Raw genomic sequence first — 7,500 nt, 5'->3', positions numbered from 1 at the left:
AGTCTCCATGTGGCTGGCTGCTGTCTGCTGACTGGCTTTGGTCACTGGGTCCCCACAACTCTCAACCTGGATTGGATGTTCTGAGGTCTGGGTAACAGCTAGGGCCGCTGTTTGTTGTCACTGGAATTCTGGTATCCTTCAGTTGGTCTGTGTGTCGACGCCACACTAAGCCAGGTTTGACTTCTACTTCGTAACAGAGTGGGCCAAGGTCGTGTTCAGATGATGCCAGGTACCCACTTTGTACTACCAGTGTAATTCCGTGCTATCACTGTCTGACAGATGGAGAATTCTCTGGTTGACAGTTTGGTCTATCTGGCGGTTGCTTATCTTGAAGCAGAGATCGAGTTTCTGCAAGTCTAGTCAAGTCCATAATCATCTTCCCAAAAATAACTGAGATGGGGCTCCTCCAGTCATTGAATGGGGGGTATTCCTGTAAGCTAGCAAGAACGTTGTCAGCTTAATGTTCAGAGGTTTAACTTCTGTTTCACTTTTCATGGCTGATTTGAAACTCTGTACACAACGCTCGGCTAGACCATTGCTGGCAGGATGGTATGGAGCTGATGTCAGATGTTTGATCCCATTTCTCTTGAGGAACATCTGAAACTCTTCAGATTTAAACTGTGGAACAATGTCACTCACTAACTGGGACGGCACGCCATATCTAGCAAATAAGTTCTGCAGTTTCTCAATGGTTTTCGTTGAGGTCGTGGCATCCATTTTCTCTACTTCCAACCATCTAGAATGAGCATCCATGACAATGAAAAACATGCAGCCAAGGAAGGGCCCGGCGAAATCAATATGGATTTGCTGCCAAGGCGAGGATGGCCATTCCCATGGATGTACTAGGTTCAGGTGCTATACTAGGTTCAGCCTGCATTAGCTAGCATCCAGGGCATGTCCTTGCGGTTTCTTCAATTTCCTTGTCGATCCCTGGCCACCAGATGTAACATTCACTGGATCCACAACTTCTTCTGCTCTCTCTTCAGTTTTCAGTGGCAGCTGGAAAAGGCCATCTGCATTGCTATGCACTTTAGTGTTCTTGTACTCGATTTTGTAGTCATAGCCAGCCAGAAATAATGCATAGTGCTGAAGTCTGGTTGCCATAACCACTGGAATGCTCTTGTGTGGATGAAAGATGGGTGTTAGTAGCTGATGATCTGTGAACAGTGTGAAAGATCAGCCAAACTAATACACAAAGTCATGGAACTTCTTGACTCCCAAGATTATCGCCAAAGCTTCTTTGTCAATTTGTGCATACCCTTGCTAAGTTTTTGTGAGTGTCCTGGAAGCAAAATAATGCAATGGGTCGCTCAGACCCATCATTCATCACATGAGATAGCACAGCACCAATTCCCACTGGGGATGCATCACAAGCAAGTCTCAGTGGCAGACTGGGGTCATAAGGTGTTAATACTTGCTCTGATCTGAGGTGATCATTTCTTTCATATTGTGGAATGCTGTTTCGCATTGTTCCGTCCATTTCCATTGATGGTTGTTCTCTAACAACTGGTTCAAAGGGTGCACTACTGTTGACAGATTGGGCAAGAATCTGTTGTAGTAATTGACTAGCCCCAAGAACGACCTCATTTCAGCTACATTGCATGGGCGAGGTGCTTTCAAAACTGCTTCCACTTTCTCTGGTGACTTGTGGAAACCATGACTATCAATATCATGTCCACAGAAGGTTATCTTGAAAAACTCACACTTGGTCTTGTTTGCTCTTAACCCATGAACCTGCAACCGACATAACACTTCTTCTAGGTTAGCAAGATGCTCTTCATCATTCTTTCCAGTGATAATCACATCATCAAGGATGCAGTTTGTTCCAGACGTTCCTTCTAACACTTGATCAATGACGCGCTGCCAGATAGTAGGTGCAGAGGTGATGCCACCCGTACAAAATGAACGACCTTAACGCAGCGCTGCTTTAGCGACTGACCAGCATTGCCCTTATATCTGCAGAAAGGTTGCATCATGGCTGCATCGATAACACTGCGGGAGTTTCGAAAAACTGCACGCAAGACATCTCAAAGTCACTTAAGCGCTGCAGCAGGGCCGTGCACATGCTGCACTTGAAACAAACAACCTTTTAGCAGCGCTGCTTTTGCGACTCACCAACGCTGCTCTAGGAGACTGTTTGCTAAGCACTGCAGGACTTCTGAATGGTGGCTGCATCAGTGATGCATTAGCAACCCTTTCATTGCAGGTGTGTTGCAAGAGAGCTGCTTTAACAGCTTTGCGTTGCTTTAACGCTGCAGGGAGGAAGATGCATGATGTGAGAGGTTTTTCCATCTTGGTCTAAGAAAAGGTACCTTGAGAAGCCTTTTAATTTACTGGACACCAACAACAAGCTGATCAATCGAAAAATGGGTACAAGCAAAAGTATCAAGAATATCAATTAGAATAATATATTTTGCATAGCAGAGGAGTTACAGGCAAGCTATATAATGAGCTGTATAATGTACAAAAATATTCTACCCAGAGGGCTTCTACACTGCAGCATTGTTACATTAACTGATCATGATGCGAGCGGGATTCTTTAAAGCCGTCATGAAAGATGATATTGTTCACACAGCTATCTGATTTAATACATTGCAGTTCTCTGATCATTAATTTCATGTCTCTCTATAGGTAGCCCAAGCTCGATATATGAGTATCCGTACAGTACTATGAGCTTATTAATTAAGCGAGAGTAGAAATATAAGGATTTGTATGGGTAAAACGGTTTTCGTCAAAGTTCTGAAAATCATTGACAACTTAAAAATAATAAAAAACACGTTACCTTGATTCATTCTTATATTTATTTGATTCTGGTACAGTTTCTGGGTCGATTTAGAGCGATTAAGGTGGTTTTTGGTTCCTCTTCTTTCCCAAGGTTGGGCACCGAGAGGAAGGTGCAAAACAGAATCATCTGAAGGATGAAGGCCATAAATTCGTTCCCAAGGCTTCCGTTGCCTCGAAATTCCACGTAGATCACGGATGATTCCTCCGCTACCCATTCGTCTTATTTATTCAAGCCTCTTGTACACTGAGAAAGATTTAAGGGCCACCAAACTCTGCAAACAATTGCTTCGAGAGCCATCAAATGATGCTCTGCTCACAACTCTCTTTATCCAAACCGTTGGAAGATCGCTAAGCGACCTGCGATTGGTCAATGGGCACAATGGTGACCAATCGTGAGTCTTATTGCAGGTCGCTGTCGCTCCATTCGGACCGAAAATGCGAAATAATCGTGGTGTACTTTGCTGGCGTCGATTTCCCTTGACATATAAACCTTTTTGAATCGATCAACATGTTGGGCTTATATATAAGCTGTGGCCATATAGTATGAGGTTTGAAATCACAATTTTCTACAGAATACAACATTTTAAAGAGATTGAGTTGAATTTTTTACCTTCAAAACTGGATATCCAAATTACGTACGTACAGTCGTTGATTATAGGTATCTTTCAGTTACATGTATAGCCCTGACGTTAAGGCAAATTAAGATGCACAAAGCTGCTTATTAAGCATTGCTTTCACGTTGTTAAACACTGCAAACTTTTACATACAACTTTTACCTTTTAGCCAAACCATTTGAGCAACGATGTACAGCCCTGCGTGAGCATTGCTTTGTTGCTCTTAAACATTCCAAACATTTCCTTGAAAATATTTTCAGTTGCAGCTTTTAAGCAACGATGTACAGCGCTGCTTTACCATCCCAATCTACCCAAAGTTGGCACTTTACGGTCATCATCAATGTCCTTCACCAAGAAAAATTGTTCTACTCTTTCCACATAGGTTTTCCAGTTCTCTTTTGTGCCATCAAAAAACTCTATCTTCCCAATAGCAGTCATAATTTCTTGAATCCCATCCTCGTCAGAACTGTCATGTCTTTGATTCGAATGGCATGTTTTGGAATGGCACGTAAGTTTGCATGTTCAATGTGTATTGGCCGCTGGCCCAAAACACCACACCAATAACAGTGGATCTGCCTGATCTACATGTAGAGGCTGGGGCTGAGGCTGGCTAATTGGCTGCAGACTAAATTATTGTTACCACGGCGTTGTTTGAGAGGTTATCAGAGAGTTGACTAAAGGTTGGACTCGTCAGTTGCTCATTCTCTTCATCTTTATCCTCATCTTCAAGGGGATCTATACATCTGATGTATACACTCCCTTGCCCTGAGAGCTTTATTATCCATTCACCATCCATCCTTCCCCCCTTTGCCAGTTAATCACCAATTAGGTTCCATAGCACGCCTATATAAAGGAAAGGGAAAGGAAACTGTTCTCCGTTGAGTTGTATAATTGCATGCTTTAGTACAGATTTGCCTAATCATATATCTGAGAACAAGGAGTATATGTACCAGGGCTTTCAGTATTGGTCTCCTACCCCCATTCCCCTCCTTTTCTCAGATTGCAGTCACAAATGGAAAAAATCCTCTTTGTTATGAGATGGCATATAATTGACATTGAAAGAGAGGAACACAACCAGCTTTGAAAGGTAACATTTCCTAAGTATCTCTCAATATGTGATCATTAGCAAAGCAACAGCCCTGATACATTGTACATGTATATATTTATGACAAAGGGAGATTGTTTAAACACATCACAGTACTAAAAAACATTTATTTAAGAAACAATTTGTGGACTGAACTTTAAAACGTCTGTATTTCTTATAAATTTAGGGCAAACACAAACTTTGAGAATCAAATTAAAAGGAATGACATCAACTCTGTTTTTGTGGTTGTGTGCTTAGTTACCTGGCCTGTGAATGAAAGTGAGGCTAGAGCTGAGCTTGTTTTGTTAGAAAACTCACTGGTTTTCAACTAATTAGCATGAGAACAACATTAATTTAACAGAAGAAAAGGAGGGAATTCTGTATCATAACAAGGTCAACTCCAGCCTCACTTTCCTTTAAAGGCCAGGTACATGTAACTATGCACATAATTATCTGTAAAAAGGTCTGCATATTACCACAAGGGGGACATGATGTGAACTTTTGATATTACCCATACTAACTTTGAGATAATCAAACAGTATATCTTTCCTTGGAAGTTGGCTTTCAATGTTCCTTTTGAGGTCAAGAGGTGTCTCTGCCTTCTGTCAAAAGGAAACTTGTGAATGATGAGGCCTCTCTCCTCTAATTTGACTTTGTTTGCATCACTTGGTACTTCACATTCGTACTTCGATTAGGTATTATCACTAAGTCTTAATTTGTGCATGATGGACTTCACAGGTCGCCCAAATTATGATGACCGCGGTCGAGAGGATGTCTTGTGGTTCGAGGCACTTGAACTTCGTTTTCGGCTATTTGTGTGTTAAATGTTGGGAATCTTCTTCCAAGTTCGGCTGCAATCACAGAAGTTCTGCTTGTTGACGGGTTACAACTGCTCGTAACACTATCAGGAGCAGTTGATGATTCTAAATTTCAGATGTCTCTGCATTGGAGGTTGCCGATTGCTTCAAGTGCCTGAGTCGCTATTATAGCATAGGCGGACACGATTTGGTCCACGCTCTCATTACTGCCAACGTTATTTGTTGTGAGCCTCGCGTGTAATGCATTGGTTGACCAAATAAAAAGTCAACAGTTGACCACATAAAAAGTTACAAAAATTTGGTTTTATCAACGGAGTTGATAATGTAAATTGGCCACCGTACAGAGATTCTAAAAGCTGACGTTTCGAGCGTTAGCCCTTCGTCAGAGCGAATCGAGGGATTATGGGTTACGTGTAGTTTTTATAGTAGAGTAGGAGCTACGCTATTGGTGGTAACATGGCAACGTGAAAAATAGGAATATATTAGTTAAATGAAAAGCGTTCGTTAATACCGTGAGGATTAAGGGTGCCGATTTGAAAGATGAATTTTTGTTCCAGATTCTTGCGGCTTTCCGTCGTACCTAGATGTAGGGAAAGGCCGCAGATAGCCATGTGTTTTTTGGAGTGGTTAGGCAGATTGAAATGGCAAGCGACTGGCTTGGATGCATCCTTGTCATTCTTCTCAACATCGCGAAGGTGTTCGCGGAATCGGTCACCTAGTCGTCTACCTGTCTCACCAATGTATAATTTATTGCATAACGTACAGGTTATGCAATAAATGACATTTGCGGAGGTACATGTGAAACGATCGGTGATCTTAACAGATCGCTTAGGTCCCGATATCTTGCTAGTGTTAACAATGAAAAGACAAGTTTTGCATCGTGAGCGCGCGCATTTGAAAGTGCCGGGTTGCTCGTTAGTTTTGAGCGCGCTTCTAACTAAAAAGTTGCCTACGTTTTTGTCGCGTTTGAATGAAATAAGTGGAGGTTGCGAAAAGATTCTACCAGTCTCGGGATCATTTTGGAGTAATTTAAAATTACTAAGAATGATGCTTTTGACTGCGTGATTATGAGGATGGAAAGTGAGGGTGAATGGAATTCTGTCATTCTTATCTTTTTGTGACGTTTGTAGCGATGACTGTCGATCAAATTGTTGGGCGCGATGATGGCCCGCCTTGACCACAGAGACAGGATAGCCACGTTTTTCGAAGAACTGGCACATCTCCTCTGATTTGCTGGAAAAATCGGAGTCATCACTACATAGACGTCGAAGTCTAAGAAATTGAGAATAAGGGATGGAGTTCTTGACATGTGATGGATGTGACGATGAATACAACAAATAACTGTGTGAATCAGTAGGTTTGTAGTGCACACTAGTACATAGCACGTTGCCTCTAATAGAAACGTTGATATCTAGAAAAGCCAATGAAGTTTCCGAAATTTCCCAGGTATATTTAAGAGCCGGATGAAAAGAGTTGACGGAGGTTATAAATTGATCGAGTTCTTCTCTGCTGGATGAAATAGCGCCGATGCAGTCGTCGATGTAACGGCCGTAGAGTTCAGGTTTGGGGCCGTTGTACTGACTAAAAAATTGGTGTTCAACATATCCTACAAAAAGATTGGCATAGCTAGGTCCCATTCTTGTGCCCATCGCTACACCATTAATTTGTTTGTAATAGTTGCCGGCGAATGAAAAACAATTAAGCGTTAAAACTAGTTCGGCAAGGCGGAGGAGCGTTTCCGAGCTAGGTTCTTTGACAGTGCGTTGATCGAAAAAGTGTTTAAGTGCTTGAAGACCTTCGCTATTAGGAATGACTGTGTATAGAGATGTAATGTCCATGGTGAAAATAAGTTTGTCTTGGCCGGAGAAATTGAAATCGCGGAAAATTTGTAGTGCGTGTGTACTGTCTTTAATGTATGATGGCAAAGATTTGACGATAGGCGTCATAATCCTGTCTAAGTAGCTAGAAATGAGTACGGTGGGGCAACTACAGGCAGAAACGATAGGGCGACCTGGGTTGTTGGGTTTGTGAATTTTAGGCAAGAAGTAAATGCACGAAGTTCTAGGGGTGTTGATGATGAGATTAGTGGCAGTGTCCGGTAATTCCTGATTAACTATAAGATTTTGAATGGTGTCTTTGACAAGTTTTTGATTGTTGGAAGTGAGATCTTTAGGGATTTTGGCATAAAACGAGGTATCCG

At 42.0% G+C, this 7,500-nt stretch overlaps 1 protein-coding gene and 2 pseudogenes across 1 annotated transcript in view; all 3 read right to left on the bottom strand.

Annotated features, from left to right (window-relative positions):
• LOC137979835 (uncharacterized) overlaps window positions 1–753 on the bottom strand; it is a 2,540-nt pseudogene extending 1,787 nt beyond the window's left edge.
• LOC137979228 (MAPK/MAK/MRK overlapping kinase-like) overlaps window positions 1–7,500 on the bottom strand; it is a 42,623-nt gene that overhangs the window by 28,290 nt on the left and 6,833 nt on the right. The window lies entirely within an intron of this gene.
• LOC137979834 (uncharacterized) overlaps window positions 3,707–7,500 on the bottom strand; it is a 5,894-nt pseudogene continuing 2,100 nt past the window's right edge.

This window comes from Montipora foliosa, chromosome 12 (genome assembly GCF_036669935.1).
Source record: "Montipora foliosa isolate CH-2021 chromosome 12, ASM3666993v2, whole genome shotgun sequence".
In the NCBI taxonomy this organism is placed as follows: domain Eukaryota; kingdom Metazoa; phylum Cnidaria; class Anthozoa; order Scleractinia; family Acroporidae; genus Montipora; species Montipora foliosa.
This window is presented reverse-complemented; position numbering and strand designations above follow the sequence as displayed.